Raw genomic sequence first — 13,598 nt, 5'->3', positions numbered from 1 at the left:
TCCCATCTAATTAGGTAGTGTGACATATACTGCTTTACTCTATAAAGAATGTATGCACTTTGGGCTGAGTGGGGACAGGCCATCTCCTTGCTGTGGTGCCTACTTGCTGTTGCATTCATCCCATGTCTATAAGGGCAAGGATAACTAACAGGCTGCTTCTGCTGTAAGTCTATTTCTCTTCTTTAATAAAGCATTAGAACTGATCACTCTGGTGTTTTAGACTCCTTCCCTGGCACTCCTGAGAATCATGAACTCCTAGAGCTGTCCTCTGGCTCTACAGTCTGTGTGCAGGTCAACACGCAAACACACAGGAAGGTAGTGGATGGTTGGTGAAGGACCATGAGTGAGAGGCAGGGAAGGGAAGACCTCCCAGGGTGAGAGATTGGGAAAGCTCCCAGGTGAGAGCTGGAAGAGTCCACTGTGTGAGACAAGGGTTAAGTGCTACCTTGGAGAGAGGAATCTGCATTTTCTTTCTCCTTTGCTACTTCCTCCCTTACCATGCCTGAGAGTCTGCTAAATGTAAACTGAGCTGAGCCTGTAGGTGGGCTTTCTTATGCCCAACATCACACGTAGGGGAGGGATGTTTTCCCAGATGTGTTAAATATTAGATTTCACTGTATGTGAGATACATCCAAAGACAGCTTTACTATGGGAAAATAAGGATGAACTGAAATCTCATAGCTTTTCATGTTAGAAGCTAGGGTAGGAACTGGACTTTTCTATCACCCATTCCTTTAAATGGGTAACACAGGGCTTTTGGCAAATGTATTCATGGGGCAGATTTGCACGGTCACGTACTTGAGAGTAAACAATAAGAAGTGACCACCATCACCAACACACACTTCACTAAGAGTCCAGAAGCACTTCGGTTCATTGTGTATGAATTAGTCATAATACCATTCTTTCTGTGTCTGTGAAAACCTAAGTAGGAGAAGCTGTAATGCTGCAAATGTCTAATAATGGGAAGACTTTAGTCTTCCAGTGCCAAGTATAAGAAAGCTATAGTGTTGCAAAAAATAATGTTTCCTTATTGCAATGTTCCTTTCTCTCCTGGAAATGAAGTACTATTTTTACTTCCTTTGAGCAAAGCCATTATTAAAAAAAGCAGAAGCCTCATCAATGAGGTTATATAAAAATGCAGGCCAAATCAGCACAGAGACACACAAACTGTCTACCAGCCCAGTGAAGCTGTACGGGTTCCTTGAAGTCTGTAACAATCTCTGTCACTCAGCATGAGTACCTTGTATTAGGGACTTTGAATTGTACAGCTTGTGTGTGAGGGATGGCAGGAAAGCAAAAGAGGCAGCCAGCCAGGCAGCCGCCCACACAGTGCTGCAATATGCCTGCTACAGGCTGCTGGTGAATGCAATCTCTCTCAAAACCCATTTGCTTGCTTTCAACTTTTCAGGTTTGTGCTTTCTGTTTGCTTGATTCATTTGCGATGGCCTGCAAAAAGCACCTGAGTGGCCCTCCAAGACATCATGAAGAAGACCTCCAAGACAATCCTCGTATTGATTTTTCAATCATGCGATTCGCTCAGAAGGATGCGAGCAGCTGCTTTTGTTGTTTTTCTCATTTGCAGTTCTTTAGTGGGCGCTTTGCAGAGCTTTTCTGTGCAGCATGAGGCTAAGCAATGGTAAGAGGGTGGCGGAAGCAGAAAATTACAGGACTTGTAGTGAGCTTCCATGGACTCTTCATCATATTCATGGATTGTGGTCACACGAAATATAGCAAATGAAGTGGGCTTTAGTAGGTGTGTGCATTGGGTCTCTATGTGGGATAAATGAGGAGAATTGGGGTGAGGAGGGAGTCTCCCTCCTTTCCAAGTTGAAATATGATGGCAATAAACATCTATGGATCAGAGCTTCACCAAGCCCCAGGGCAACTCACCACTCTGTTTCTCATATATATCTATGTTTATTTAGGCCCGTAGGCCTTGGAAGAAGTGAGGCTGTCCAGAATGTTGCTGATGCACATAAGATCTCTGGATTTGTCGTTGTTGTTGTTGCTAAAGCACTGGAATGAAGTCAAAGGCTTCATTTAAGCTTCTTAAAAAGCTTCCAGAAGACTACATTGCTCTGCTTTAACAAAATTAAAGCAAAGCCCAGAGCTCTTAAGAACTCATCGGGCAGCATTCTAGACAGCCTCATCTTGTAAGGCCTGCAAGAGACCTGTAACAACAAACATCAGAAAGAAAGGCTGATGGGAGCTGCACAACACTCAGCCAGGGCTTAAATATTATCTATGTAAGGTAAGAAAGAGACTGAAGTGTAGGTGGGTTCCTTCAAAGTAAGACACAGTGATAACAGCAAGAACCTTTACTGAACTAACAGAACTGGACAACAGGTGCAAAGCAATTGCTTATATACATTTCTGAAGACCTGGGCCACTCCCACTGTCAATGTGATTGGCTGTCTAAACTCCCAAGCTGCGAATCATAACTCAGAGTTTAAGGGCCTGAAATATTCTGTGATTGGATATCATGTATCAAATCAGAACACAGGGGCTCAGATTCCTTAGTCCAGACTCAAGCTCATGCAAACACAGACCACTGAATACATAATAGAGACACCCCCCTCCCCCTCTCCATGAGGGATTGTAGGAGAGTGAATTCCTTTTTCTTTTCCTGCAAAAAGCCCCCGGACCTATTTGCCTGCAATCTGGCAGGTTTCATCCACTATGGAGGGACTCCGTAAAGTTTATCCAGTTTGGTCAAAAGGGAAAATACTGTATATATATCAAAAATCAAAACCTTTATTGCATTCAAATCAAAACCTTTATTGCATTAGCATACAGCCATAGCAAAAAAGACAATACAAAAATGCTAGAGACAAGCAACCTTGTATATACTGTATATATAGTAGTTTGAAGATTCCTCATTATAGTGAATGGGGAAGCACGGAACTTCATTAAACATAAAGTGGCTTGGAACACAGAACACAGATGGAAGTGGAGACTGCTAAGAGCAACTCAGAAACAGATGAGAATTTAAAGCCCTCCTGCACCCATACAGATATGAATACAAGGCAAATCTTGGGGCTCATGCATGCCTCAAGGCTATAGTCCATTAAAGGTTTCTGCCATAATAAAGTCTGTTAGTCTTTAAGGTGCCACAAGGCTCTTTCTTGTTTCTGCTGCAGCAGACTAAATACGGCTGCATAGCTATACAGTCCTATCTCCCTCATCTTCTTCTAGGGCAGGGCTGGAGAAATGCCAGCTGGCAGGCCGAATTAGGCCCACCTGGATCCTCCATTTGACCTTCTAGGCCATTTTGGACAAGCCACACCCACCTGCCCAGCCCATGACATCATACATGGGCCAAAAAGGAGGTTTCTGGCACCGTTCAGCAGTAGATCAGTGGTGCCTTTAAAGCTCTTTGAAAGGAGCATTGAAACGAATGGGCAAATGTGCATGTGTTGGTGCCCCATGTGTAAAATTGGCAAAAGTGATTCTGCTATGCGCTGAAGAATTACTCCTGTGAGAAAATGTAGAGTTACCGTATTTTTTGCACCATAACACTCACTTTTTTCCTCCTAGAAAGTAAGGGGAAATGTCTGTGCGTGTTATGGAGGGAATGCCTACAGGTGGCATGCCTACGGATTTTCCTCCTCTAAAAACTACGTGAGTGTTATGGTCGGGTGTGTGTTATAGAGCGAAAAATACGGTAATTCTGGAGTCTTGTCTTACAGACATAATAGACAGCTCTTTCACAGGTCTGGCATGAGGTTGCCATGGTTTTTTAGGCACATAAAACTCTTGAGAGTGTATCTTTGCCTTCCAAACTGTAATATGGGAAGCAGCTTTCCTTTTTAGCTGGGTTTATTGCTTTGCTTAACTTGCTCTCATCTGTTTCTTTGACCTTTCCTGTACAGTTGAACTTTTAGTCACTGACGTTTCACCCCATCTCTTAAGGAGAGGCTGTGTCTGTTCCAGCTATGGCTTCAGCCTCCTTCACAGACTTCAAATGTGCCTACAATCTGTGGTTTGGTGGGAGCTTCAATTCAGAAACAATCTTTTCCTGAGCTGTTTCCAAACTTCATTGCTACCCAGATAACAATGTGCAAGCAATTCATTCAGAGGGGCAGCCTCCATTATGAAAGCAATTGTCGGGATGGACTTGGGCTCTTCCGTTTTAAAAATGGAGAGTTGAATATAGCAGCACAACCCAAACATATGGTACTAAAAATATTAAGGCTACAACTCTAATAAGCTTCATTAAGCACCCATAACTGAATGGCAGTCCTCTTTGAATGGGACCAGGATACCTAAAATATTGTCTCACCTCTTAAATGCCCAACTGGTCACTGTGCTCTTCAGAAGAAGTTCTCCTGCAGATGCCATCTCCTCAACAGGTTAATTCAATACCATACAGGGATCAGGCCTTTAACCTGATAGCACCCATCATTTGGAACTTCCTCCAAATACTTATCAGAAAGGTACTGTCTGTGTTGGTTTTTTTGTTGTCTGTTGAAGACCTTCCTTCTTCACCAAGCCTTTGAAGTGGAGATCTTTATTCCAGTCCATATCAATATTGGATTTGAATTTGTTCTTACAAAGAAAATTGCCTCTAATTGTTTTCACATATGAATATTTTTTATTGCTTTAAATTGTTAGAATTGTTTTTATAAAATAGTATAATTGTTGTTATGGCTTATGCATTTTTTGTGCAGTTGCTTTGAGATATTTTATGGGAAGCAATTAATGAATGGAAATAACTAAACAAATGAACAGGTAAAATGTTACAGCCCAGCAGCAAGCCTTTTTGTGACTGTGGAGGTAGACGAGAATGACAGGCTGCATTCACATGACAGTTTATTCCATTTCTCCAGTGTTTCCCTAACAGTTAATTTCCCATTATATATGAGCTTTCATGTCATATAAAAATCTCTTCTGGAAATGTAACAGAATATAGCACATTGGGCATTAATTTCTGTGTTATTTGCAAACAGAAAGTTTCTGGAGGCAAGTAACACAGAAATGAGCTCTAAATTTGCACTATATTTCCAGAAGTGGCTTTTATGTCACGTGAAAGCTCACATATAATGCAGAAATTAACAGGCAGGGGAACACTGGGGAAATGGAATAAGCTGTCATATGAATGCAGTCATGGAGCCTTCCAAATTAGAGCCCTGGTATCTTGAAGCTAACAGCATGAGTTTGACCAAACTGCGGGAGGCAGTGGAAGACAGGAGTGCCTGGCGTGCTCTGGTCCATGGGGTCACAAAGAGTCGGACACGACTAAACAACAACAAATGGGCTGGGAAGTGGATATGGTGCTTGCTTGTCCTTTGAGTTGGTGTCCTTTGAGTTCAGTGCCTGAGGCCATCACAGGGAGAGAGAATGGCCAGAGTAAAGAGGTACACATCACAAGGTGCTAAAGGAAGGAGGCTAGCATTCACATATTTATCTGAGAATAATCAGTGAGATCTTTGGCTGCAAACTGCTGGTCACACAACACTGCATCATTGCTAAGATTGGTTGAGACCAACAACTCACCCAGCAGAGTCTCCCAGGGACAATATCCATCAGATAATGAATTTCAAGTTGCAGCAAAAATTTGTTTTACCCACCCTTGCTGCTATGAGATTCCATTAAAATGGAAGATACAAGATTGTTACATAACAAATATTGAGTCGCAATGACAATGCTGAATTGCTTAGAATGTGTATGCAATCTATTTCTTATTTTCTGCAATGGTCGTTTGAAATAAATTGTAGTTGGAAATAAATAAATGTTCATATGCAATGTTAACATGTAGTCTTTGTGGATTTACTGTCATATACATAGTGAATGAAAACTGAATTATTTTCCCTTTTGTTAACTGGATATACCAAGGGGAATTGCTTGCCAGCTCCAATTACCCCAAATGACACAGCCTTTCATACACAAATTGTCATTTATTTGACATCTTTATTTTGCTGTACTTGATTTGAGTATGAGACATTTCACACCCTATTGGAGAGCAATATACCAGTTTTTAAATGTTTGTGACTGACTGCTAGGGACAGTGCCAGATTTTATCCTAATGATCACCACAGGAGTTTTGCATTCATATCAGTGTTGGTCTTCTGTTACTAAGGTTATGCTAATTAGACTGTAGAATGGGAACAAAACACTGAGAAGGCTATTCTTAGTTCATTTCTTTTTGACTCTCTTTTTTAAACAAAAACAACCACCACAGTGAATATGTACAAAAAGGGTTGATGGGGAATATTTTCAAATGAAGCGGTTCTGCAAAGCACTCATCCCACAAATCTCATCTATATTTCTGTTTTTATGTAAATAATATCTCAAAATGTGTCCAGAGAAGGTAAGGTAGTTCTCAGAATTTCATTGCTGTTGATTGTATTGCATAAGGATGAGGTTTCCAACTGAATTAGGCTGAAAATATGCGATTCCCTGTTCTGAAATAGAAGATTAGAAAAAATATTTAAACTGCTAAATGCTCAGCTTGATATTTGAACATTTTGAATTCCCCGAAAGCATGAATCTATATATCATTTCCCCTGTTAATTACCTTTGGCATATAAAATGAGAGCCACTCGTGATTCAGCTTGATTAAATCTGATTGCTTCCAGGGCTGTGTTTCATGTAAATAGAGCCCTAGCAATTAAATTACACAATGATATTAGGCTGTTTCTTTTCCTCCCATATATTAATCCTTTATTCTTGTTATCATACAAGGAAAGATTTATAGTCGTCCCTCTGCAACTCTTGTGCTGAAAGTCTTCTGCATTATTGACAGCAGAATCAGAACCACAGAGTGTGTTTACATAAAAATAGAGGGTTTATTGGCTCCACTTTTGTCAAAGATCTTTATGGATCGTTTCAGTAACACAGTTTGTTCCACTTTGGCTTTAGAAATGTAATTTGAAACAAAAAAAGGATATTTGAAATAGAAACTTCTCTATATGCTGGTTTTTCTTGTTGTTGCAATAAAGGACTGGCAGTTTCAGCAGCAGAAGGGAATTTTCTTGAAGACCTTTAGCTTTTAAGCTTCATCCTTTCCCTATAGAGCTGTAGAGTTCTGACTACCATCATTATAAACATGTCAATACAGTGGTACCTCGGGTTACATACGCTTCAGGTTACATACGCTTCAGGTTACAGACTCCACTAACCCAGAAATAGTACCTTGGGTTAAGAACTTTGCTTCAGGATGAGAACAGAAATCGTGCTCCGGCGGCGCGGTGGCAGCAGGAGGCCCCATTAGCTAAAGTGGTGCTTCAGGTTAAGAACAGTTTCAGGTTAAGAACAGATCTCCGGAATGAATTAAGTACTTAACCTGAGGTACCACTGTAATAAGGCCACAATTTTCATTTGCCCTTAATTAATTAATACATTTCTAGCCCACCATTGCTCCAAGAAGCTCAAGGTGGTTTTTGTGGGCTTCCCTCTCCACCTAAGAAGAGCCCTGCTGGATCAGGCCAATGGTCCACCTAGTCCAGCATCCTGTTCTCACTATGACCAACCAGATGCCTGTGGGAAGCTCACAAGCAGGACCTGAGTGCATCAGCCCTCTCCCCACTTGTGATTCCCAGAACATGGCTTTCAGAGGCCTACTGCCTTCAACAGTGGAAGTAGAACACTATTCATATCCTCACAACCCTGTGTGCTAGGTTAGACTGAGAGGCAGGGACTCTTGCAAGGTCACCCACTGAGCTTTACTGATGAGTGGGGATTTGAACCCCTGGTCTCCCAATACCATGGCCACTATACCACACTGGCTCTCTACTATGGATTCATTTCAGCAAGGGCTCACTAAGGTTTCTAAGTCTTGAAATCCATATTCAGCATAAATGTGCCTGTGATTAAAGAAATGCTTATATGGAAACATGTCATTTTGCTGATTGTAAATGTGCACAGTGTAAAGCACGTTTAGACATATACTCTAGTCAGGAAAAAGAAGGAAACTTTTTTACAGCAGCAATAAAAATAATACCCAAAGCGAGAGAGCACAGAATTAAAAATTTAACTTTCATTCCTCAGCCAAGATTTAAAACATCCTCTTTTCTAGTAAGGCTCACTCTCTCTCTCTTTGAGAGTGTATAACATATCGGTAACAGAAGTCAATGGGATAAAGAGCCAATACAATAAATTAGATAAGAACAGCTTTAAAGGTTAAGAACCATAGCAGGATTTACGGAGTGGCTAACCAGATGCAAGTCTTTCCTTCCCCCTGCCCCAATATAAGGAAGGCTTCTCTCCTCATACAGTGGCAGCAGCATGGAGCTCCCCCCCCCCAAAAAAGGGAAATAGCCCTCTTCACATGTTATAAGGGGGCATCATGCTTGTACTGGTTAGCAGGTCCAGACTCCTGGTGCTGCACCTAGTGTTTAGCATACTGTCTGGCCCCTCTAGATATACACACATTTCTGTGGCCACCTGCAAATAAAACACCTGCAAGGGATGGAAGAAGGAATCGGTTTCTTTGCATGAAGTGCTGTTTCCATTCTGCTGCAGTTTGGCTTCTGACAAAGGTGATGCCATTCATCACTATGCTACCCCACACCATTCATTCAAAGGAAAACACAATGCATTGTGGTGGTGGGGAGTAATCAATTACAGTGGTACCTCAGGTTAAGTACTTAATTCGTTCTGGAGGTCCGTTCTTAACCTGAAACTGTTCTTAACCTGAAGCACCACTTTAGCTAATGGGACCTCCTGCTGCTGCTGCACCGCTGGAGCCCAATTTCTGTTCTCATTCTGAAGCAAAGTTCTTAACCTGAAGCACTATTTCTGGGTTAGCGGAGTCTGGAACCTGAAGCATATGTAACCCAAGGTACCACTGTACATATTGTCTGCAGGCTGTAAACAACATCAACAATGAATACTGATTGCATTTATTGGATTGATTTTCATTCCAGACATGGATCAAAAAAACTAAGAGTGGCAATTTCTGCTCCCGTTTCCATCAGAATTCTCTGATATACCTACCTGCAAACAGCTGTTCAAGTGTAGGCTGCACACAATCAGGCAACTCCATAGGGAAGGGCCACAGCTCAGTGGAAGAACATCTGCCTTGCAAGCAGAAGGTACTAGATTCAATCCCCAACATCTCCAGGTAGAACTGGGAGAGAGCTCTGCTTGAAACCCAGGAGAGATGCTGCCAGTGTAGACAATACTGAGCTTGAATGGACCAACAGCCTGATTCAGTTTAAAGCAGCTTCCTAATTGTGCTGGTGTCCCAGTAAGTAGCCCAATGTAGGCATCAATGCCCAATGTCTGGGGTGGGGCTAGGAGTGAAGTCCAGTACTCACACGAGTAATGTGTGCAGGATCTCAGCAATGCAGCCACAATGAGCTCTGCAAGTTTCAAGCAAAACTTGGCAATGCAGCACTGGTTTGTGGGTCCTTGTGATGTGAACTCACCAATCCCTGCAGCAGTTTTGCACTTTAAAAACATTTCCTCCTTGAAAGTACTCTGCTGATGTATGAAGGGACACATGCCTAAATGTTCATGTGGTGTTTTTAAAAGCAAAAAAAAAAAAAAAAAAAAAAAAAAGGGTTCAGCCTGCATGAGCCATGGGGGATGGGATGAGACTGATGAATGACTTAGCATATGATTGATTGGTGTAGATAGCTGCACACTGTGAAGCTGGGAGGAAACTGAACCTCTCCAGTTAATCCACCACTCCTGTCTTATCATTGCAAAGAGAAACCAGCATCCTCTTGGGGATCAACCAAAATGAGACTATAGTCTGAAAGCTTGATTGACTTAGGACCCCTCCAGATGACCTGTTTGCTGAGCACTCAGTTTGCTTGCACAACTCTGTGGAGGTTAGATTATATTTGCTCTTTATTGAGGACTTGTTCTGATTTGTTTACAGGACAGTTATATGGCAATGAGCATTCATCCTACATTCATCTGCTTGTAGGTGTTTCAATGTCTTCGCATTAATCATTCCAACCTTTTCAATGCATTTTCCCGTCATTTTCCTAATGGCAAGAAGTTTCTTCTTTAAAGTGGATTTCTTGTGCTAAGATGACAGACCACTTTAATCCACTTTAATTGTGCAAACAAAAAAATTCCAGTATATATTTGAATTGCTCTCGCAAAATATTGACAGTCTGGAGGTGTCCCTAGTTAAGCAATGTGGTGTGCGCCAGGTGGCATTGACTACAACTCCCATCAGCCTCAGGCAGCATTAGCCAGCGGACAGGGGTGGTAGCAGTTGTAGCTGGAGAGCATCACAATGGCTGACTTTGGAATACAAGAAACAAATTTGAGAAGAGCTATCAACAAACTTGTGAGGAAAGTAAAGGCTGCGGATCCTGGAGGAAACTCATAAAAACTTGTTTTCTTGCACAATGCAGAAGCATTTACCTCCCCACTTTCATGAAATGGCACCCATAGTACTTTTTTGAGCATATATTGCACACATTTTACAAAGTTACTGGAAAGCTGATGTTTTATGAATTAGATTTCCAGTGCTGAAAATTTCACACTGCAATAAACAACAGAGTTCCAAATGTTTGGAAGGGAAAAAATAATGGCATATCTCTAGGAAGCCAACCCTCATTAGCTTGAAAACATAGCCCTCATCCAGCTCCAACTGGGACTGGAGTGGTACCAATACAATTGTGTTTTCTAGTAAGCATTTATGAAGCTCATGCATAAGACATAGCAAAAGATATGGTTGTCCCTGCTACACATTTGTCAGCTAGAACAAAAACGAGATCCCAAACAAATAAAAGTAAACAAAGTTCAAATTAGGAAGAGCAGCCTGCTGTGGGAAGATGGGTTTTTCTTTTAATGGTTATTGTTTGTTTCAAAGTATTGTTACTTGGACTATTAAAATCAGAAAGTTTCACATGTCTAAAATTCAGATCTGTGTGTAGGCAGCAAGACAGGGAAAACAGCAGCTGCAGAAACTGGCTGCCCCCAGCTGTCTGACTCAGTGTTCAGTGTTAAATCTTTCTGCTCTTTTAACAAGGTTAAAACTAGATTAAATAGGCACGTTGCTTTTTCCTCATTTCAGCGATATATATTTATATTTTCTTTCTTCCCCATCCCCTGTTCCTTGCATTTCTGCTGGCTCTTTGGTCCTGTCTGCCACATCTTTCAATGTCACAGCATATGTTTGGGTGGGAATTGAGAGCCAGCAGAAACAGGAGGAGCAGAGCAGAGATGCTGGTGCCATGGTGACACGGGTAGCAGAGCGGGAGGTGGAGCCTGGAGAGTGCAAAGATACATCTCAAGCCAGGGCAGGATCCTGGCATGCTTCTCTCTCCCTTTGCAACATGCTTGCATCCTGGAGGCAGCCATTATTGGTGTGTGTGTGTGTGTGTGTGTGTGTGTGTGTGTGTGTGTGTGGCAGTTGTAGTTCAATGGTAGAGCATCTTGCCTTGTATGGAGAAGGGTCCCATGTTCACTTCTTGGCATCTTCAGGTAGGGCTGGGGAAGAACCTTCCCTGAAATCTTGGGAGAGCCACTGCCAGTGTGTGCAGGCAACATTGAGCTAGATGGACCAATGGTCTGGCTCAATATAAGGCAGGTTCCTATATTCCAGCAGGAGAAGGGGCAGCTAGCAAGGTGACTGAGGACAGGTCTCATCTTGTTCCTGATGAAATAAGCCCTGCCCATTCATTCAGTCAAACGCATGAGGCCACAAAGTGTGTAAGAGGCACACATGCCACTCTGACTCCACTGCCTCCATGCCTGCCACCTCCACCACCGAACAAGAAACTCTGAAGGGGGCTTCTAAGTGCATTCGGTTGGAAGCTTAAAAGCCTCACTACGATTAGCAACCCTGTGTCATCACACTTAGAAATCCCCTTCAGCCATTAAAGATCAACAGGGAAAAGCTGGGGTGGAGCAGGCAGGGACATTTGTCGTGACCACTAACTCACACAACTGTACCTTACCCTGGGGAAGACACAGATGAGAAGGAAATACAGGCTGCTCCTCAGCACTATCCCCTGGGCTCTCCTAGCCAGGAGATGTAGCTCTGCCACTTGCCTCATACACAAACCTCAATATCAACCCCATCAATTACCACTGCAGAAGCAGTGCCTGCGGAATCAGGGAAGGGTCCTTTCAAGTCAGCACGGCTGGCATTTCAAGGGGTCCACTGTAGTATTGTTGTTGGCATCTGTCTCGAGAGATGGTGGAGTGTGCCTCTGGGGATGAAGTGTTCTCACTGGGGCAATGTCTATAGAGGTTCTGGGTTGCCCAGACAACAAGACCTCCCTCTTGACCTGATGTGGTAGTATAGGCCAGTGTTATTCAGCTTGGCTCTTCAGATGCTGCTGGAGTACAGTTCCTGTAACCCCTGGCCATTGACTAAACTGGCTGGGATTAATGAGAGTTGTAGTCAGGCCTGTGTGGGGTGGGGGTGCACCCAGGTACAATTGCTCCATGCCTTGGAGGGCTAAGCCAGCTGGGGGGGCCCTGCTGGATTTACACTGTCATGCTAAGAACAAGATTTCCATCCCTGGTGTCAGGCAAGCTCTGCACAGGCCTGATTATAGCCCAGCAACTACTGGTGACCCAAGAAAACCCTATTAAAAGCCTTGCCAGCCTACATAAGGCCTCAGGTGGCCCCAGCTCTTGGCTTAGGCAACATGTAGCAATGTTTAACCAGCAGAGAACTCTCCAAGGTCCTGATCTGTTTAGAGATACTTGCCTTGACCTTTTGCATGAGCTTACTTTGATACGTTTTGCCTGATCTGATCTGACCTGTTTGTCTGATTGGACTTGACCGAGCTGACCTGTTGCCTATTCTTTATTGTATTTATACCCCAACTTTCCTTGCTTCTCTCTCCCCTGTGAGCCCCAAGCTCAAGCAGAACTGCACAACATTGGAGGCAGTGCCAGTCTGCACTGTGCCTACACAGTTCATGCTTTCTGAATTCAGCTGTCTCAAAATAGTTTTTTGAGAGAATGATATGGGGCCCCAAATGGCCCTGAGCTTAATATGTCCTGTGAGAGAAGCCATCCCTTCCCTGCTTCTTATTAGTGATGCTTGCCTTACATTATAGTGATGCTGCATCATATCTTAGTATAATTCCCATTAGGATTCTGTCCTGGGAACACCAGCAAATGGCTAAGGCCTGCCAACCCACCAACTGAAGTCAAGCCCTTTTTTAAAAAATGGAGGAAATACTTGGCTACCTGGAATTTAAAAGGCAATAACCCCTCTCTCCCTAGAAATTGAATTTGATCTTTAGGATATGTTGCACCACATCCCCACAAAGTGGTGAAATAGCTGAGATGAAGACCTTGGCTCAGAGCCAGACTTAAGTGAGAATCTTAGCCAATGGATAAATTCATAGGAGATTAAACATCTGCTGCTCACAAACCGTCAAAAATTACTAATTACATAGTGGCTTTATTGCCAGTGATGATTTACCAACTTTAATACTGCTTTGCTAACTTATTGAGGTCAACATGTGGCTGTGGGAAGTGGAAAAACAAACAAAGTCTTCAGAGTATCTCAGTTTACAGTGTGGGAGGTGCAGAATATTACAGCAATTTGTAACACATTTACCTTAAAGTGAGGTAATGAAAGCTGTTGGTAAATGGATACAGTGGCAGCTAAATACCTTCATGCTTATTGCTGTGTTGTAAGTATAAGATTAACTGCAGAGAGCAGT

The sequence above is a fragment of the Podarcis bocagei genome (assembly GCF_964188305.1).
Source record: "Podarcis bocagei genome assembly, chromosome: 6".
Classification (NCBI taxonomy): Eukaryota; Metazoa; Chordata; class Lepidosauria; order Squamata; family Lacertidae; genus Podarcis; species Podarcis bocagei.
This window is presented reverse-complemented; position numbering follows the sequence as displayed.